Source organism: Suncus etruscus, chromosome 3 (genome assembly GCF_024139225.1).
Source record: "Suncus etruscus isolate mSunEtr1 chromosome 3, mSunEtr1.pri.cur, whole genome shotgun sequence".
In the NCBI taxonomy this organism is placed as follows: Eukaryota; Metazoa; Chordata; class Mammalia; order Eulipotyphla; family Soricidae; genus Suncus; species Suncus etruscus.
Window position 1 is genome coordinate 20,699,423 of NC_064850.1, and position 21,383 is coordinate 20,720,805.

General features: G+C 44.2%; 2 protein-coding genes across 2 annotated transcripts in view; one reads left to right on the forward strand and one right to left on the reverse strand.

Annotated features, from left to right (window-relative positions):
• LOC126004088 (peroxiredoxin-1) overlaps nucleotides 1-21,383 on the reverse strand; it is a 1,184,503-nt gene that overhangs the window by 1,030,911 nt on the left and 132,209 nt on the right. The window lies entirely within an intron of this gene.
• Nucleotides 1-21,383, forward strand: part of VASH1 (vasohibin 1) — a 967,981-nt gene that overhangs the window by 930,191 nt on the left and 16,407 nt on the right. The window lies entirely within an intron of this gene.

A 21,383-nucleotide genomic window follows, 5' to 3' on the forward strand; every position in this document is an offset into this window, starting at 1 on the left:
GGCTGATCTTTAAAATTATTGGCCCTCAGTGCAAAGTTGCATCAGCCAGAGAGCTAGGAATTGGTTGTTTCATATATGTTGCATCAGACAAAAGGTTTGGTGGTCTGCAGGTTCAGTGAAGAGTGAACAGGCATCTCCAGATCAGGGTGCGGTGTCAGACCCAGGTGTGGATGTCATCTGGCCATTGCTGTTTAGCCTCTGATACATGACCAGAAGACCAATTTCTGGAATGTCGTCCATAAGGAACTAACTTCTCTTTTGGGCCTAGTCACAGTTCCTTAAAACTAAAGCCTTTCATCGCTGTACCTAGGTTCACAGCAAAGCTAAGTTACTGTTAACTTCAAAATCAAACCTGAGATTCTAACATTATCCTCCACTTCCCAACACAAAACAAAGGAAGCATTCATTCGGTCGAAGATCTCTTCCCCTCTGCTCTGGAAAATCCAGGTAGTCACAATTTCAGGTGATTTTCCTGGAGGTAGAATCATGTTATGTCAGAGGTATGACTTTCAAAAAGAGAATCCTCCCAGTAATAGGGCTAAATTCAAGGACGAACTCAGAAGCTTGTTACTTGTAGAAAAGGGAGAAGAGGAATTTGTGGCCACTTAAGTACCTTCTGAGTTTTGTTTGGTATTTGGTACAAATGCCAGAGATGCAGAGTTAAGAGGACAGGGGTGTTCCTTGTTCAATTTTTTTTTCTATTTCTCTCCCCTTTGGGATTGATATTCTCCAGGGCAGAGCATATCAACTAACAGTCATTCTTGCAGCTTTCCTGTGACTTGGAGAGCCTGATGTTGATAGGCAGCTGGAGTCCTCTGAGACCTTTGTTGGGGTTGAGGGTTTTGCCTGCACCTGTATTTCATGCAGTTTCTAACAAAGAAGCTTCCTTTGGAATCAAAATGTTTTAACTAAAGTTATTTACACCGGAGGGAAATGTTGGAAAGCTCAGCCTTTGTTAGTCCATAGAACAATGTTTTCATTGACAGGGATTGAAAGAGTAATTTCCTTCGGGAAACTTTTGCCATTGAAACAAACTTTGATTTTGGAAACAAATATTTGGGCTTTAAAGATGGCATCCAACAGTCACAGCCAACTTCTAAGAACCCCAGTATTTACTTTGGTGCTGGAAGTTTCTTCAGACTTGAACAAGAAAACCTGCTTGGGCTAGCTGCATTCATATTATAGGCCATGTGGATAATGAATGGGAAAGACCAATCCCCTCATAAGTGGGCCACAGGGTATTTTAATCCTTACCCAGTCATGTGAAGTTGCAGTCTTTGGTTCATCTGTAATGGTTCCAAATCTCAATTCTTAGACCTATACAATGGTGGTGACAATAATCCTTGAAATTTGTGATATAATCATGTAAAATATCCATGTAATAGATTCACTGAGAGAATCCAAGGAGGGCCATAGTTTAGTCAATAATATTGAATATATTTATATTTCCTAATGTTGTTCATTGTACTGAGATTATGTAGTAGAATGTTAATCACTGAAGGAAGTGGGAAAAATAGTTCAAGAATCTATACTTTTTTTTTGTTTTATAAAATATTTAAGCATGACTATATATATTTAAAAGCATGACTATAATTGGGTTTCAGTCATAAACAGAACACCCTCCTTTAGCAGTGCAACATTCCCACCACCAATGCCCCCCCCAAATAAAAAATATTAGAACATTAAAAAAATTAAAAGAAGTCTATCCTCTTACTGTAGGTACATCTTTGTGAACCCAAAATTATTTCAGGAAAGTGACTCAAGGAATAAAGCCCTTGTTCCAGCCCTGAGAACTATCAACACCCGAACAAGTATTTCCAAAGAAGTTAATAAAGAGGAAGCATATTCCTGTGAATCTATGAATAAGGTTCACTCGACACAAGACTAATCCTCTAAGGACAGGGACCAGGAGGCTTTCAATAAACATTCGTACGCTGAATGAATAAAGTTGAGCAACAACTTTAAGCAACAATGAACAGTTCTGGCATTTGGGATTAGAAAGATGAGATGAAGAGTGAAAGGTCTAGACACCTATTGTTCATAGGGCCTTCAGCACACACACACACACACACACACACACACACACACACACACACACACACACACAGAGTGCACATGTGTTTCTGTGCAGTGGAGTCAAGTGAGTCCACTGCCTGGACTGATAGTATGTGGGCAATGCTTATGTGAACAGAAGCAGCAAAGTGGTAGGTGACCATGAGTGAACTAACACTATCACTGTCCAGCTCTAAGGTGGCTCACTCAGTCAGGTCAGTCAAATGTAGTTGTGAATAAAAATAACCATTGTAGGGGCTGGAGAGATAGCTTGAAGGTAGAGTGTTTGCCTTGCAGGCAGAAGGACAGTGATTCGAATCCCGGCATTCCATATGGTCCCCTGAGCCTGCCAGGAGCGATTTCTGAGCATAGAGCCAGGAGTAATCCCTGAGCACTGCCAGGTGTGACCCAAAACAAACAAACAAACAAAAAAGTAACCATTCATCTATGGGTTTTAAGAAAAATAAAAGACATTTTTTTGCAGTAATTCTCAGAGACAAAAGAGAGGAGGGCTGGAAGGTCCAGCTCACTACATGAAGCTCATCACAAAGAGTGATGAGTGTTGTTGGAAAAATAACTACATTGAGAACTATCATAGCAATGTGAATGAACAAGGGAAGTAGAAGCCTATCTGAAGTACAGGTGGGGTGGGGTGAGGAGGAGGGAGATCTGGGACATTGGTGGTGGGAATGTTACACTGGTGAAGGGGGGTGTTCTTTGCATGACTGAAACCCAACTACAATCATATTTGTAATCAAGCTGCTTAAGTAAATATATACAAAAAAAGAAAAAGAAAAAAAAAAGTAACCATTGTAGGACCACACATTTTAGTTTTCAGGAAGGCCAAACCCAGCAGTCCTGGCTCTGTAGTCAGAAATTCTGGCTGGAGGTGCTCAGAGAACCATATGGGATGCTGAGGATTGAATCCAGGTGTACAAGTACAATGCTGTTTAGATGCTGTATTAACCTCCTAGACTGAGTGTCGCATAATCCCAGAGATTATTATGCTTCTTTGGGGACACCTCCAGTTCCTTTTTTAATCCCCATTCATCTCTACTTTCCTTGTCTGTTCGAATTTCTATACAAATTGTGGAATCAATTTGTCCATTTTCAGCAACTAAAATCTGCTAGGACTTGTACTAGGATTGCACTAAATCTAAAGATTCATTTGAAGAGAACCTGTATCTCTCCAGTCTACCTATCTACAAATATGGCATACTATGCTTTTATTGAGGGGTGATTTTGGTGGAACAGGGACAACACTCAACAGTGCTCAGACTTTGTGCTCAGTAATTACTCCTGGTGTGCTTGGGATTCCAGAAATCAAATCAACCTGCTATATACTTACTCTGCAGGCCTGCATTTATTGGTTTTTTTAATTTCTTTAAATGCTCTTTTCAATGAAGAGGTCTTGTATGTGTTTTGTTTGATGTATTCCTAATTAAGTGATGTTCTTCAGGGGCCGGGCGGTGGCGCTAAAGGTAAGGTGCCTGCCTTGCTTGCGCTAGCCTTGGACGGACCGCGGTTCGATCCCCCGGTGTCCCATATGGTCCCCCAAACCAGGAGCAACTTCTGAGTGCATAGCCAGGAGTAACCCCTGAGCGTTACCAGGTGTGGCCCAAAAACAAAAACAAAAACAAAACAAAAAAGTGATGTTCTTCAGAATACTTAATGCGACTATATTGCCTATGTGGTGTAACAAATGATAAAATATTAAACATATTAACTAAGTGGGAAAACAATCTGGGGAAAGTATTCTACAAAGTGGAAAACTTGATACAAATTTGAGCTAGTTTTTTCATCAGCACTCAACACGTGGATTTTGAAGCCAGTCTGAGTCCCGTAAGGCATCTTTCCAGTTTCTCTTAATTAACCAGAATGCAGAGACTGTACAACCATAACAGTCAAAATGTGACATGAGAGGCCAAGAAGAAAAGGACTTGGCCTGGAATAAACTCCACGGATAAAAAATTGAGTTTTTCAACTCGCATCTAAACTTTATTCAACAGCCACCAGATGGCCTCAGGGGGAGAAACCTCCAAAGGCACGTTCTTCAACAAAACTCCAACCACCAACTCTTTTTTACTTCCATTGATGTATTTACCCTGTTATGAAATTTCATGGTATGGCTTTCCATGTCTTCATCTACCACCAAAATTCCATTGCTATTCAACCACCAAAAAAAACCCTTCATGCTTCCCACTCATCCCTCTCTGACCTCTGGTAACTGCCATAGTTTTATAGTTTTGGCCAAGTCTAGAAGCTTTTGTTGTTGCTGTTGTTTACCAGAGGGATTTATTTTTTGCTTTAATTATTCATTTTTCACATATGAATGAGCCATCTGGTAAGTATCTCTCACTTCTTTGTTGAATTAACTTAGCATAATCCCCTCAAAATCCCTCCTTTTTGTCCCAAATGGCACTATTTCATTTTTTTCAATTCAGAGTAAGTATTCTATTGTGCATATGCGCGCATGTGTGTACGTCACAATTACTTTATCCAGGCTTTTGTAAATGGGCATCTAGGTTGACTCCATTTGCTTATTGTGACTAATGCTATGAACACAGGGGAGCGAATCTTTTCAAATGAGTGTTTTCATATACTTTAGATAAAAGCCTTAAGAATGCTATCAGTGGGGGCCAGAGAAATAGCATGGAGGTAAGGCATTTGCCTCACATGCAGAAGGACAGTGGTTCAAATCCCAGCATCCCATATGGTCCCCCGAGCCTACCAGGAGCGATTTCTGAGTTTAGAGTCAGGAGTAACCCCTGAGCACAGCTGGTTGTGACCCCCCCACACCAAAAAAAGAATGTTATCACTGAATCATATTGTATTTTCATTATAGTTTTCTTCCAAAGAATCTCCATCCTGGGGCTGGAGCGATAGCATAGCAGTAGGGCATTTGCTTTGCATGCAGCTGACCCAGCTGACCCTGGGTTCGATCCTCAGCATCCCATAAGGTTCCCCCAAGCCAGGAGCAATTTCTGAGTGCATATCCAGGAGTAACCCCTGAGCATCACCGGTGTGACCCAAAAAAACAAACAAAAAGAATCTTCATCCTGTTTTTCATAGAAGTTGCAGCAATTTATGTTCCTGCCAACATCAAGTGATGTTAAACATGAGTTCAATTCTTGAGCTACTAAAGGGTTGCTGAAGATGAGCCTGGACAAGCTCTCCCTGGGAACCAAGATCCTCCTCCAGTGTCCCTTCTTCCCTCTCATCTTCACAAGATTTCTCAACTGCAAACACGGGTTGGATTGGCCTCCTCCTAAGAATAGTCCCTTGGTGCTAGCCCATGATGGCTGAATACTAACAAGATTGCTAAAGTGCAGGCCTAATCTCCCCCACCCCTGAAAAAAAGGGGTGTGGTCCTGGAACACACTATTGAGGAAAGGCCAGTTATGCCCTAGGTTAGCACTGGGCAGGATAGCAACAATGAGCTTACTGGAAATAAAATTAATGTCTAAGGAGATTAAATAATGCTGAGTAGTATGGATAAAAAAAAACAAACTGTGTGCTATGCCCTTCCAGTTAGACAACTATTGCTAAAACACATCTTACATACCCTACGCTGTTTTTCCCAAGATTGAAAAATTTACAATAATATTATTTAATTGCTCACTTAGTAACATGTACAGTACAAGGACATTTGTTTTTTTTTTTTTAAGATATTTTCCATGGAAAATTTACTGTCCTAGTTCCTATAGTTAAAAACCACTGAATCACACTCTGCCTATCCCATGTTGAAAGTATTTACATAATAGTCACTAATCAATGGATTTAACACCACAAGAATGTTTTGGTCTTTTGGGTCCTTTGGTAGCAACGCTTAGTTAAATTTTAATAGATGATTCTGTTGATGAATAGTTAATCTGAATGGGGCTCTAGTGAAGATATGATTAACAGGAAAAGAGTGATGTCTATGGTTTCTGCTTGGGGTAGTGAAACTAATGGCTATAGAACAAAGAATTTATGGAAAATACTGAAATGTTCAGAAATGTTCAGAATGTATGGGTGGTGGTTATGTACCAATGTTAATTCACAGTGTTGAACCCTGCGGCTATAATTTATGTAATGCCTAACATACCATAAGTGCCTGCTATTGATAATTTTTCTGCTTAAATATGGATGAAAATCTTGAATAGATGGCCTTGATTCCAACCACTCTCGAGTATGTCTGGTCTCTGAGTACCCACTCTCTGCCGATTCCTAAGCTCCCATCCTCCTTCCAAATAACCCTAAAGCCCCTCTCAGTGCTGCCCGATTCAGTTGGCTTATGGCACCTTAGGACCAAAGAAATAAATAGTGCAGCAGGTAGGGCCTGGTACATGGCCACCCTGATTTTCATCCCTGGACATCCCATGTGATCCCTAAATACAGAGCCAGGAATAAGCCCCAAGCATTGCTGGATGTGACACCAAAACAAACAAAAGAATAGTCCCTGGGAAAGGGTGCTCTCTCCTCTCCTCCAACTCCTGCCTGCCACCGGAGGATTTCCTCACCTCCTTGGCCAAGAATAAAGTCTGTAGAATCTCCAGATTACTTATGAAACACAAAATAAAAGAAAACCCCCATTGCTGCTCAGCCCTACATCATTCACTTTTAGTATCTCACATTCCCCTCCATGGAGCCATATCACTAGCCATTGAATAGACAACTATTTATTGAGCACTGCCATGGATCCATTAGCATTTTAAGCAAATGGTCTGCATGTCAAAAGTTCTCTTTTGTAAGAACGTAGTTGAAGAAAGGTGACTTTGCCTAAGGGAGGCCGAGAATTATCCATTGTGGATTACAAACTTTGATTCCAGAAGTTTGGAGTCTTTGTTGAATTTTTTCCCCACAAGCAGAGTCATAGTTTATTTTTTATAATTATCTTTATTTAAACACCATGATTACAACAAATATGATTATAGTTGTATGATTACAGTCATGTAAAGAACACCCCCCTTCACCAGTGCAACATTCCCACCACCAATTTCCCAGATGTCCCTCCTCCGCACCCCTCCACACCTGTACTAGAGACAGGCTTTCTACTTCCCTCATTCATTCACATTGTTATGATAGTTTTCAGTGTAGTCATCTCTCCAACTGCACTCATCACTCTATGTGATGAGCTTCATGTCATGAGCTGTACCTATCAGCCCTCATCTCTCTTGTCTCTGAGATACTGTTAAAAATGTCTTTCATTTTTCTTAAAACCCATAGATGAGTTAAACCATTCTGCGTCTTTCTCTCCCTCTGACTTACTTCACTCAGCATAATAGATTCCATGTACATCCATGTATAGGAAAATTTCATGACTTCATCTTTACTGATGGCTGCATAGTATTCCATTGTGTATATGTACCACAGTTTCTTCTGTTGAAGGGCATCTTGGTTGTTTCCAGAGTCTGGCTATTGTAAATAGTGCTGCAGTAAATATAGGTATAAGGAAGGTATTTTTGTATCATATTTTTGTGTTCCTCGGGTATATTTCTAGGAGTGGTATAGCTGGATCGTATGGAAGCTCAATTTCCAGTGTGTGAAGGAATCTCCATATCGCTTTCCATAAAGGCTGTACTAGATGGCATTCCCACCAGCAGTGAAAAAGTTCCTTTCTCTCCACATCCCCGCCAGCACTGCTTGTTTTCCTTTTTTGTGATGTGTGCCAATCTCAGTGGCATGAGGTGGTACCTCATAGTAGTTTTGATTTGCATCTCCCTGACGATTAGTGATGTTGAGCATCTTTTCATGTGCCTTTGGCCATTTGCTTTCTTCTTTTTCAAAGTGTCTGTTCATTTCTTCTCCCCATTTTTTGATGGGGTTAGATTTTTTTTTCTTGTATAGTTCTGTCAGTACCTTGTAAATTTTGGCTATTAGTCCTTTATCTGATGAGTATTGGGTGAATAATTTCTCCCACTCAGTGGTGGCCTTTGTATTCTGGGCACTATCTCCTTTGAGATGCAGAAGCTTCTCAGCTTAATATAGTCCCACCTGTTTATCTCTGCTTACACTTGTTTGGAGAGTGCTGTCTCCTCCTTAAAGATGCCTTTAGTCTCAATGTCCTGGAGTGTTTCACCTACATGTTGTTCTATATACCTTATAGTTTCAAATCTGATATCAAGGTCTTTAATCCATTTGGATTTTACCTTTGTACATGGTGTTAACTGAGGGTCTGAGTTCGCTTTTTTGCAAGTGGCTAACCAGTTGTGCCAACACCACTTGTTGAATAGGCTTTCCTTGCTCCATTTAGGATTTCTTGCTCTTTTATCAAAAACTAGGTAGTTATATGTCTGAGGAACATTCTCTGAGTACTCAAGCCTATTTCACTGATCTGAGGGTCTCTCTTTATTCCAATACCATGCTGTTTTTATAACTATTGCTTTGTCATACAGCTTAAAATTGGGGAAAGTAATGCCTCCCATATTCCTTTTCCCAAGAAGTGCTTTAGCTATTCAAGGTTGTTTATTGTTCCAAATGAATTTCAGAAGTGTTTGATTCACTTATTTGAAGAATGTCATGGGTATCTTTAGAGGAATCGTGTTAAATCTGTACAATGCTTTTGGAAGTATTGCCATTTTAATGATGTTGATCCTGCCAATCCATGAGCAGGGTATGTGTTTCCATTTCCATGTGTCCTCTCTTATTTCTTGGAGCAGTGTTTTATAGTTTTCTTTGTATAGATCCTTCACATCTTTAGTCAGTTTGACTCCAGATATAACCTTCCATGGTTGAATAAAGAAGATGTGGTACATCTAAACACCCCCATCACTATTGAGGAAATTAAAACCGTAATCAAATATTTGCCCAAAAACAAAAGCCCAGGCCCTGATGGATTCACGAATGAATTCTTTCAAACCTTTCAAGAGGAACTACTACCAATCCTGGCCAGGATCTTTTATGAAATCGAAAAAACAGGAACACTTCCAAATAGCTTTTATGAAGCCAACATCACCTAAATACCAAAACCAGATAGAGATGCTGCCAAAAAAGAAAATTACAGACCAATATCCCTGATGAACACAGATGCAAAGATCCTCAACAAAATCCTGGTGAACAGGATCCAGTGCCTCATCAAGAAGATCATTCACTTTGATCAAGTAGGTTTCATCCCAGGAATGCAAGAATGGTTTAATATCCATAAATCTATCAACATAATACACAACATAAACAACAAGAAAAATAAAAATCACATGGTCATATCAATAGATGCAGAAAAAGCATTTGATAAGGTTCAACACCCATTCTTGATGAAAACTCAGCAAGATAGGAATAAAAGGAACTTTCTCAATATAGTTAAGGCCATCTACCACAAGCCAGTGGCAAATATTATCCTCAATGGAGAAAAACTAAAAGCCTTCCCTTTAAATTCTGGTACAAGACAAGGCTGTCCTCTCTCACCACTCCTATTCAACATAGTACTGGAAGTACTTGCTATAGTGATTAGGCAAGAAAAAGATATCAAGGGAATCCAGATAGGAAAGGAAGAAGTCAAGCTCTCACTGTTTGCAGATGACATGATACTCTACTTAGAAAACCCTAAAGACTCTACCAAAAAGCTTCTAGAAATAATAGATTCATATAGCAAAGTGGCAGGCTACAAAATTAACACACAAAAATAAATGGTCTTTTTATACACTAATAATGATAGGGAAGAAATGGACATTAAGAAAACAATCCCATTCACATTAGTGCCACACAAACTAAAATATCTTGGAGTCATAGTTTATTGAGGAGGTAATTTCGGGAGGTTTAGGTAGCCAGATGGCTATAGAGAAGATGAAGTGGCACCAGGTGGCTACAAATGATCCTAGGTGACTAATGTGGAGATGAGAGCTCAAGTTGTTTATTAGTGAGACCAGGACCCCTATGACTAGCATAGGAGTCATTCTGGGACCCCTCTCATAGACTATATGGAATATGCCTCAAAAGCATCCACCTGAGAGCCCAGGATATGCTCTCCCAGCCCTCAATAGTTGAGATTGCTCACATCTGGTCACCTCAGGCAGAGGAAATAGGAGTTACTAAGCATGCCCAGAAGTGTCTTTCAGGCCCTGTGTGATAGTAAAGCAGGGAGGGAGTTTGTCTGGCACATGACCCAGACAGATCCTTGGTATCTCATAGGGTCCCCCAATCACTGCTATTAGTGATTCTTGAGTGCAGAGCCAGGAGTAAGCCCCAAAGCACAGTCAGGTTTGGTCCAAAACCCAAAATAAATAAATAAATAAATAAAAATTTTAAAATGTTGTCCAGGGTCTCTAAGTTGGGCAATGGGAATGTGGGAAAGCCTAACCACATCTCTAGTCTTTTTATCTTGCTCCCTGTTACATGCACAACACCTAATGAGGTTTGGGGAAACAATATATCCTCAACTACTTGTAGAGTCACTGGATATCTTATCACCTAGGATTCCAGAGCAGTGAGAGAAAGGACCCTGACCTTGAACGTGGAAACAAATGGGTTCTTTGTGCACTGGTTGCATGACCTTGGGCAAGTCCACTCTCCTTCCTGCTCTCTGCTTTAGCAGTCAGGAAACCTAGGTGGGCGTGAACACCTGCTGGCAGCTTCCGTGGATTGGGATGAGAACCCCAGGAGAAAGATCATGAATGTGCTCTGCAATGCTGGAACTTACTAGAACTATTTTCCTCCTGGAAAGAGCCGGGAATGTAGAATATGGTGTGGAAAAGTAAAAGCTATTTCCTCACTTCTAAAATAGGCCCCGTCACAACTAGTCTCAACACACCTCAGGGAGAGGAGACTTGGTAAGAGATGTGGGTGTGCTCCAGTTCTGCTTGGAAGCAACTACTGGAAAGATAAGGAAAGAGTCTAGACTGTTAAAGGGGCTGGAAGAGATGATGAAGCATGGGAGAGGAAATAATGAGTAGACAATTCTGAAGGCTGGAACTGAGAGCTCTGACGGAGCAAATGACTATGCTAGCAGAAAAATGTTAAAGGAGGCACAGTGAGAAGCAGGGAAAGAACAAGGTTTGATCCAAACTTTAGTGGCATCAGCACTTCTGAAAGTGAGCACAAGTGTGGGGCCCAAAATAGATGATTAACTTTAGAGCTTCCCCCCACCCTTTGAGTCACACCTGGCAGTGATCAGAGAGCCATATGATACCACGAGTCAAACCCAGGGCCTCACATATGCTAAGCACATGCTCTGCCACTTGAGCTACATCACCAGTGCCTGAAAATCTATATAAGAAATTAGATCACCAGACTAAAAAGATAGTTTAAAGAGATAGCAGGTAGGTTTTTTGTTCGGTTGGTTGGTTGGTTTTTGGTTTGGGGACCACACCCGGCAGCACTCAAGGGCTACTCCTGGCTCTGCACTCAGAAATTGCTCCTGGAAGGCTCGGGGGGCCATCTGGGATGCTGAGGATTGAGCCCAGGTTCATCCTGGGTCAGCTGTGCTATCGCTCTTACCCCAATTTTTTTTTTTGTAGGTAGAATCGTACACAGCCAACCAAATTTGATCTCTAGATCCCCATACAGTTCTTCAAACTCTCCAGGAAGGATCCTGAGATCAGAGCCAGCAGTAAGTCCTGAGTATCATTAGGTTTGACCCAAAACTTAAAACCAAAAAAAAAAAATTTTTTTTTTGTTTTTTGGGCCACACCCAGTGATGCTCAGGGGTTACTCCTGGCTATGTGCTCAGAAATCACTCCTGGCTTAGGGAACCATATGGGACACTTTGAGATAGAACCGCAGTCCGTCCTAGGTTAGTGTGTGCAAGGCAAATGCCCTACTGCCTGTGCCACCACTGCGGCTCCTCAATTTTTTTTTTATAAGAACCAGAGTAACAAATTTCTCCCTTCATCCTGGCAGAAACTCCAAGTGCAATCCAGCAATCTGTGTGTTTACCATCCCTGCAAATGAACCAGTGCTCAGGGCTATAGTGGCACTCATATTTTAGGTTCTCATTCTGTTGACTAAAATATCTGATACTCTGTAAAGAGCCTTTAAAAAGATATAGATAGGAAGGCATTTTTTTTCTCTTGGCCATATGAACGCAAATAAATTTTGTCTAGAATGGAACTCTGGGTTGTTTATTTTTAGATGTGATGTCCCCACCCCCACATAAGACTGGGGCTGTAGCAGAGCAGGCGGGGTGTTTGCCTTGCATTCAGCCCATCTAGGTTCAATATCGGCATCCCATATGGTTCCAGAGCCTGCCAGGAGTAATTTCTGAGCACAGAGCCAGAATAATCCCCCCAAAATCAATAGAAATTAAAAAGGAACCCCATGTCAGTGCAACTATTTATAAAGGATTGTCAGTTTTATACTCCTTGGCAAATTTACTTTAACCTTTTTGATTAATACCTTTGCTCAAATTCTCCCTTTAACTGTTTTTTGACAACTTTTGGTTTCCTCATTAAGAAGTTAAGTTTGGGCCGGAGAGATAGCATGGAGGTAAGGCGTTTGCCTTGCAATCAGAAGAATGGTGGTTCAAATCCCGGCATCCCATATGGTCCCCTGAGCCTGCTGAAGTGATTTCTGAGCATAGAGTAACCCCTGAGCGCTGCCGGGTATGACCCAAAATACAAAAAAAAAAAAAAAAAAAAAAAAAAAGGAAGTTAAGTTAATAAAATATTTAACTCAGATGCATGTGGTATGTGTGTGAGAGCTGTGATTTTATAGTGATTCTCACAATAAAGTTTCCACCAGCCACTGAATTCCCAGGCCCTTACTAGACACACAAGTTCTCAAATATCACCCAGACTGGAGAGTCTGGCCGCAGGGCCCAGCCTTGGCACAGTAAGAAACATCCCATAGGATGGACCAAAATGCTGTGTATGCAGGAGTCCTGGGTTTTATCCCTGGTGTCATATGAACAAAGAAACTTGCTGGTTCAGCTGATACACATCCAAATTAGAGAAACCTGGACATCTGGCTGGCTGCTGAGTCAGTTTTATTGTAAGAAATTACTATGCTTTTTTTTTTTTAGTTTGGTTTTGGTGACACATCCAGAAATGCTTAGGGCTTGCTCCTGGCTCTGTCCCCAGGGATCACTCCTGATGGGGTTTGAAGGTCACTATGGGATACTAGGAATCGGACCCACACTAGCATATGCAAGGCAAGTGCCTTACCTGCTGTACTATATCTCCAGTTGTTGTTGTTATTCTAAAAAGTAAAACAATAGTTCTCGTTCCTATATAATATGAATCAGAGTTAAAGGTTTTACCTATTCAGCTTCTTAATTCATGAAGAAATCAGGAAGCTGTCAAAACCATAAGGACCGTGAGAACAATCCAGCCTTCCTCTCCACTCCAGGGCCATCTCCGTGTCCCACTCACTTGTAATCTCTCCCTGTAGAATGGAGTGATGAGGGGAATAGGATCCAGGGAATGCCCACAAGAAGTGTATCCATTCCTTGGTGTTCCTCGAGGGCCTGTCTGCACCTGTTGCTACATGTCTTTGAGCTCTCACCCTGCCCCCAGGCTTTGAAGGAAGGTACCAGGTGCCCTGGTCCCAATAAGAAGGGAGAACAGAGAAAAGGCCAGCTCAGAAGTCAGCCCCAAATAGCATTTATTTAGTCTCTGCCTTCTGCAGTAATGGAGTGTTGTTTCATGGCTGGCAGAGGCAAAACAGCTGTCCATTGTGCGCTGAGCTGAAGCACATGTGCCCCTCCCCATTGGCTTGCAGCTGGGTAGGCTGCCCTGCTCATAGGAGGCCTTCATTGATAGGCAAGTTCATCATTCCTCACTGGGGGAGGAGCCACCAATACGTTGTCCATCCCCAACTTCTTCTAGCTCCCCCAACACGATCCAGCCACGGCTGTCTATTGCTTTTCTGCTGTGACTCCTCCCAGGGACCCAACGGTTAGGACATAACCTGAATAGAAGGGCACTATGAGAGGCATGGAGTGAAGAAGAGAGGCTAGTTTGGGGCTGGAGAGATAGAATGGAAGTAAGGCATTTGCCTTGCATGCAGAAGGTCAGTGGTTTGAACCCCTGCATCCCATATAGTCCCTTGAGCCTGCCAGGAGTGATTTCTGAGCATAGAGCCAGGAGTAACCCCTGAGCACTGCTGGGTGTGACCCAAAAAACAAAACAAAACAAAAACAAACAAACAAAAAAAAACACGAGAGGTTAGTTTGCACTGTGCTTTAGAGTCTGCCTCCCTCCATTACCTAGAAAAGTCCATACCATAAAGTTTAACACTATTGTAACTACTTAAAGAGAAGGAAGGAAGGAAGGAAGGAAGGAAGGAAGGAAGGAAGGAAGGAAGGAAGGAAGGAAGGAAGGAAGGAAGGAAGGAAGGAAGGAAGGAAGGAAGGAAGGAAGGAAGGAAGGAAGGAAGGAAGGAAGGAAGGAAGGAAGGAAGGAAGGAAGAAAGGAAGAAAGAAAGAAAGAAAGAAAGAAAGAAAGAAAGAAAGAAAGAAAGAAAGAAAGAAAGAAAGAAAGAAAGAAAGAAAGAAAGAAAGAAAGAAAGAAAGAAAGAAAGAAAGAAAGAAAGAAAGAAAGAAAGAAAGAAAGAAAGAAAGAGGTGAGGGAGGGAGGGAGGGGTGAGGGATAAAGGACAGACTGACAGACGAATGGATGGATGATTTTCCCCAGTACAGTGGTTCCCCTTCTCCCCTGCCCCCAGAAGAATTGGGGGTTGATAAGAATTCCTCTCTAGAGGGAAAGATCTGGGCTGGCTCATGGTGGTTGAGGAGATAGGGTCCCCCACAAGCCTCCTGGAAAGAGTAGGAGCTGGAGGGCAAAGTCAGAACTAAGAGACAGAAGAGCTGGTTATGGGGCTCAGGGAATCTCAGTCTTCGAGCTCCTCACTTGCCTGTGCTGACTCAGGCAGGATCAAGGGAAAGACTAAAGTGGGAAACTCTAAGTGGAAACTCTTTGTCTGGTGGAAAAAACCACACAACTGACTTCTTTCTTTAATGGTGACAATCCCTGTGTTGTCCATAAGATCCTCAAGGGTCTAGGATAAAGATCATTTCTATCCTGAAACTTACAGTTTCCTTTTGGGGTGACTGTCATGTCTGAGTCTGGGTCTGGCTCCCAGCACTTGGTGGGCAGCAGCTCCAGACTGCTAAATTCCCTCCATGTTCAGAGTAGCCTCCCCCTCTAAAAATTGTCACCCACATATGATCAGTGCCTTTAGCCCAATACAGTTGCCTGAACAAAGCTTCTCTTCCTCCTCCGGCTTCCATTGTTTGAGCCTGTGTTGGGGTACAGACCTGATTCTACCAGATGCATTATGTATGTGCCCCCCTGGCTTGGCAGAGAGGGCACCAGCTCAGCTGAGACACCAAAATGAAAATCCTGACCTGCCCAATGGTGAGGGAACAACCTCAAGCACTTTGTAACCCAGTGCCTGAAACATGGGCACCTTGCAGGGGTTTGACTTGCCACATTCCTCCCAGAAGACTGTGAGAACATCTGGTGCATCTCTGCCTTGCCTGCAGCACCTCAGGCTTTGCCATGCACAGAGGAGAAGCTCAGAAACTTCATGTCAGTAAATCATCCCTGGAAGCCGAGACTCAAGAACAGGGGTGGCGAACAAGTTTGACACAAAGAGCCAAAATTTTAAACTGTGAGAGTCAGAGAGACACACCACTCAGTGACCTGACAAAACAGACAAACACTCACACAAAAGCATATAATTTTAACAATAATATATTAAACACATGTTGCATTTTGCCATTTTGAGTGAGGGTAAAAATCCTGTTTGTCACCCCTGCTCAAGAAAGAAACTCGCCCACCTTGTGGACCAGGAACCAAGCAACATGTATAGGGAGTGATGCATCTTTGGGAGGCTCCACCATCTATGCAGTCACTGCTTCTCTGTCTCAGGTTCTAGGCCTTTGGGATAAGCAGGAAGACCAAAAGGGGACTTGAATGCTTTCAGAGTCATGGGTGCTTTGTGAGATCAAAAGTTCAGAATGTGGGGCTCGAGAGAAAGCATTTGCCTTGCACGCAGTCAATCCAGGACAAAAGGTGGTTCAAATCCTAGCATCCCTATGGTCCCCCATGCCTGCCAAGAGTGATTTTTTTGTTTGTTTTGTTTTGGGATTTTTTTTTTTTTTTTGGTCACAACTGGCAGCACTAAAGGGTTACTCCTGCGTTCTACACTCAGAAATCAGAAATCGCTCCTGGCAGGCTCAGGGGACCATATGGGATGCTAGGATTCGAACCACCATTATTTTGCATGCAAGGCAAACTCCCTACCTCCATGCTATCTCTCCGGCCCCCTGCCAAGAGTGATTTCTGAGTGCAGAGCCGTAAATAATCTTTGAGCACCGATGGGTGTGGGCCCAAAACAAACAAACAAAAATGTTTGGGATGTGCCAACTTCCTAGCAAGAGAAGGGATGCAAGTCTGGAAGAGTGAATGTAATGCACTAGGCCCTGTCTCCCTGTTCTGCCCGCTGGACAGAGCTGGCACTTCCATATGCTGGACCACACCTCCCCGACACGCAGAAACCAGCGCAGGGTGGGTCAGAGTTCAACTTGTCTGCAGACAAGCATCAAAGGCTTATCTACAATCAGCAGATTGTCTGCTAGAACAGACCCAGGGAGGGGTCAGAGCAGTGGTGCAAGCAGTAAGGTATCTGCCTTGCCAGAGCTAGCCTAGGACAAACCGAGGTTCTATCCCCTGGTATCCCATATGGTCCCCCAAGCCAGGATCGATTTCTGAGCGCATAGCCAGGAGTAACCCCTGAGCGTCACCGGTTGTGGCTCCAAAACAAAACAAAACAAAACAAAAAAAGAACAGACCCAGGGAAAGGCACAGTGGAGTCTGCAGGGTGCCCCACGTGCCATTAGTGTCCCGCCATGGATGAACATGTAATTGTGGGGGGTCTTGTTTTTTTTTGTTTTTTTTTTGTATTTCTTTTTTTTTTTTCTCTTTTTTTTTTTATTAATTTTAATTATGACAAGAAAGAGGACATGGTAAAGTTACAGTGGAAGCCCAATCACCCATAAGCAGAATTCTCGGTAGTCCCAACGATGATATCCCAGCCTTGATCTTTCAACCAAAGAAAATTAAGAAAAACAAAACTGAACCCATGTACAATACAATTAATTTGTCCCTCAAATTCCCAGTTGTATTACATACTATTTCTTAGCAGCACACAATATAATCCAAAGAGATTAGACTTATGTAACTCCTTAAACATTGAGGGCAAAGTACATTTATCTAGTTCCATGCACATGCTTACTAGTTTAAGTTAACCTCAAAAGTTTTAGTGGGTTGTTTTTCTTAAGGATTGGAGTCAAGGGAAAATAGTAAAAAATGGTGTTAGAGTGGCATTTGTTTGCATAGGCCCACCAAAATATAAGGGACATGGAAAGAAAAATTATGGTCTAAATACAAGGAGACCCTACCCCTGAAGTTTCCCGGCACAGGACTGACTCTAGGCTCCAGGCAAACTAGTTTGTCCAATTCAAGTCATCGTCTGTAGTGGCAATACACCTTCATTCCTCACATAGTCTCTGTTGTTGGTATCATGTTTCTGTATTAAAGGTCCTGGAGTCTGCATATCCCATATTGCAGTCAGGAGGGTCTTGTTTTTTTATTTTTGGGTCACACCAATGGTGCTCATATCTTACTTTTGGCTCTGCCCTCAGGGATCACTCTTGGAAGGTTTGGGGTAACATAGGGAGTGCCAGGGATTGAACCAGGGTTGCATGCGTACAAGGTAAATGCTCTACCCATTGTATATTTTATCTCCAGTCCCTGGCTATCTAATTAAAGCAAGCTCCCTCCCCTCTCTGAGCCTCAGTTTCCCATCTACAAAATGAAACCTTAGGGTGTCCCAGCTTCTTCCTGCTAATCTATCTCTTTTAATGGCTGGTTGGGGACTTGGCTCTCACCCAGATGTGCTCAATGTCACACAAACAAGTCCATCTCCCTTCCAGCTCTGGCCCCTGCTGCGCTCTAAGCCACTGTCTCTTATTACTGTCTGAGGGCGTCCCTAGAGAGTGGCAGGAGACAGATAGCTCCACTACCATTACAGACAAAGTCCTGCTCATCTCAGTCCCTCCGGCGGGCCCGGGCTGCTCAGGAAGCACCAGTCAGGGTCTCAGATTGCAAAGATACATGGCAACACTGACAGCTCCCACGTATCCAGGCCAAGACTAGACAATGCTCATACAACACATGCGCCTTAGCTGATAAGTGAAGTGTCTACCAGACAACATTGCTTTTTGTAGTTAACTCCAAAGCCCTGAATAAAAGGCATCTAGGAATCATGAGCTAAGAAGAATTGATTCTTAACTTAAGCTAAACTAACTTAACTCCCAATTCCTTCACCTGTCTTATCTTCCAATCCCTTTTTCCTCCAAGGACAGTGAAGGGGGATTTCTTGGGGTCCCTCTGTAAAAGTTCCAACACCCTTCATGAACACAGGCTACAATTGTGGGGTAGATCAGTTCTGGGCCAGCTGTGAATGCACAAAGAATGTCGACAGTCTATCAGCTGCCCCACACTCTATCCAGGAAGTGGTCACAGGGTGGAAGGAGAGAGAATATAGCACAAGCCAGGCAGCAGGAGATGGGGGGGGGGGGGGGGATTCTGTCTCTGCTAAATTGAGCCAGCTGTATCCCTTGGACTCTTGGTATCTGTTTGCTTATCTGGACACTGTTGTCATTAAGATGTCCTTTTAGTACCTGACCTCCACCTCACGCTCAAAAACGGTGGCAGTGTTAGTAAGGATTTTGTCAGCTAGGCTCCACAGTGCATCTCCATACAAGAAACATAGTCTGAGGAAGAAGCAATGTCAACACTCCAAATTCCTTTGGCAATTCTTTCAAAGCACCTTGGGCCCCCTTTGGTTCAAGAGAAGATGAGATGTCTTCTCTAAGACTTCTGCCTGGAGGCCGACAGAGTCCAACTCAGGAAGAACTTGGATCTGGTAGAAAGAACCCCACCAAGGGGAAGACTGGCTCTCAGACGTACACTAATCCTGTTATCAGTAATCAGATAAAGAAATCACTGTCTCATGTCAGACCAAATTTTAGTGGGACTCAAGCCCCCAAAACACTGTGGAGTGTTCTCCAACTCCAGGTGTGCCAGACCCATAGCAAAGCCGACACAAGGGGTAGGTGGATGTCACATTTTTCAGGGTTCCCTGGGGACTTCTACTGTGTCCACCGGAGCAGTTTCTCCCCTCATGTAGGCATCCTGGGGCCTGCAACAATGCAGAATTCATTGCGGACAGAGAATGTCTGTTAAATAAATGAATAAAGATTCTCATTTGACATTTTTCTTTTTTTTAAATTTCCATATTCACAATGTATGGAGTTGAAGAGAAAAAGAGTTGAATTCCCAGGGAATTATTCTCCGTCTAGGCTTTCCCACCTAAACAACCAATAGGGTGCTCTTCCTCTCTCTCTTTTTGTTTGTTTTTGGGCCACAACTGGTAGCGCTCAAGGTTACTGCTGGCTCCGAGTTCAGAAATCACTCTTGGCGGGCTTGGGGGATCATATGGGATGTCAGGAATCAAACCCGGGTCCCTCTGGGGTCAGCTGCATGCAAGGCAAATGCCCTACCACTGTGCTGTTGCTCAGGCCCCTTGTTTTCTGACTTTTACATGCTTGGCTAAGTGAGCTTGAGAGGGACCTCACTGAACTAACTTCCCTAAGTCCTGTGACCTTTTCTATCACTCATCACTCTTGGGCTCTGATCTTGCAGAAACCAAAGCAAGGGCTTGCAGTGGACTTGGGGGAGAGGGGTTTGTCACCAGACTTTGACGTTCAGAGAACCAACACTTCATTTATTTTATTTTATTTTATTTTATTTTATTTTATTGGTTTTTGGGTCACACCTGGCGACGCTCAGGGGTTACTCCCGGCTCTGTGCTCAGAAGTCGCTGTAATGGGGCAGGAGTGATAGCACAGCAGTAGGGCTTTTGCCTTGTACGAGGCCAACACAGAACTGACCCCCCAAATAGAATCCTGGCATCCGGTCCCCTGAGACTGCCAGGAACGATTTCTGAGCGCAGAGCCTAGAGTAACCCCAGAACATTGCGGGTGTGACCCAAAAACAAAAAAAAAGGAAAAAAAAGAATTACTGTCACCTGGGTCTCCTGAGTCACAGCCACCAGAGCCTCCTGCTCCTATGGGTTTGTCTCTGATGCTCCACCCAGGTTTGGAGCAGGGAAAAGCGTGGAGAGAACTCTGAGCTCCCACAATTTCAAGCCACAGAATGGATGGAGAGAAGGATGTGTTTAGATTTCAACGCCAGATGGGGATGGGGAAATCAAAACTCCTAGAGTCCTAATTCTAGTCCTAGAGTACTCTGGGCTGAGGTTGGGGAAACTGAGGTCCATGGAGGAAAGCAGTCTGGCAGTCTGTGTGAAGTACCCCCCCTCCACACACACACACACATGTTGGGTCAGGAGACATAGATAGTAAGTACAACGGGTAGTCTGCTTGCCTTGCACGCAGTCAACCAGGGTTCGATTCTCAGCATCCCTGAGAACCACCAGAAGTCATTCCTGCGTCCAGAGCCAGGAGTAAACTTCTGAGCACCTCCAAGGTGCTTTTCCCCCCACCCAAACCCCCCAACCCATCCCAAATCTGAATTCCCTGGATCCCATGTAGATAGGGCCAGCAGCATCTTCCAGCTCCTGTATGCTTCTGCTTTAGAAACTTCGGACAGAGAGAGAGAGAGTCTCCCCAGGAAGAAACCCAGGTGGCCTTGGGGCTCAACTAGGAGAAGTGGGGTGAAGGTGGGAGAATCTGGGGGACGCCGAGGGCCGGGCGGGGATGCGCTGGCCCTTTAAAGGGGGGGACGGGGCGCATGCGCGGGGCGGGCCGTAGTCGAAGCGGTGGGCGGCGGGCTGGCGGGCGGGCGCGCTGGAGAGTCCGCCGGCGGCCACCCTGCGCAGCTCCCGCATCCAGCGGCATCCTCGGACCCGCGGGCCGTGCTTGCGGTGCTGCCGCCGCCGCTGCCGCCGCCGCCGCTGCCTGCACCGTGCCCGGGCCCGCGGGAGTCCGAGCGAGCCAGCTGCCGCCGCCGAGCATCCTTCGCCCGTCCACGGCCGCGCCGCCGCCCATGCAGCAGCCAGTCCCGGGCGGGGACCACCCCACTACCGCAGCCCTCGCTCTTGCAGAGCCCGGGCTGCAGGATCCGCACCCCGCGATGGCTGGGCTGGCACAGCGCGGAGCCAGGTGCCCGCCCTCCACCCGCTGAAACGCCCGCCTGGGACTTTGGGGTGGGGGTTTGGGGGGCTCCACCACGGCCTCCCGGGGACCAGCGAGCCACCCGGAGCAGCCCCGAGCGAGACAAAGCCCACTTTGTGCCTCCGGAGACTTGGCCGCGGGCGTGGAATGTGCCAGTGGGGTGCGCGTCCCCTCCCCGCGCCCCGCCAGCTGTGCGTCTGGCCACCCGCACGCA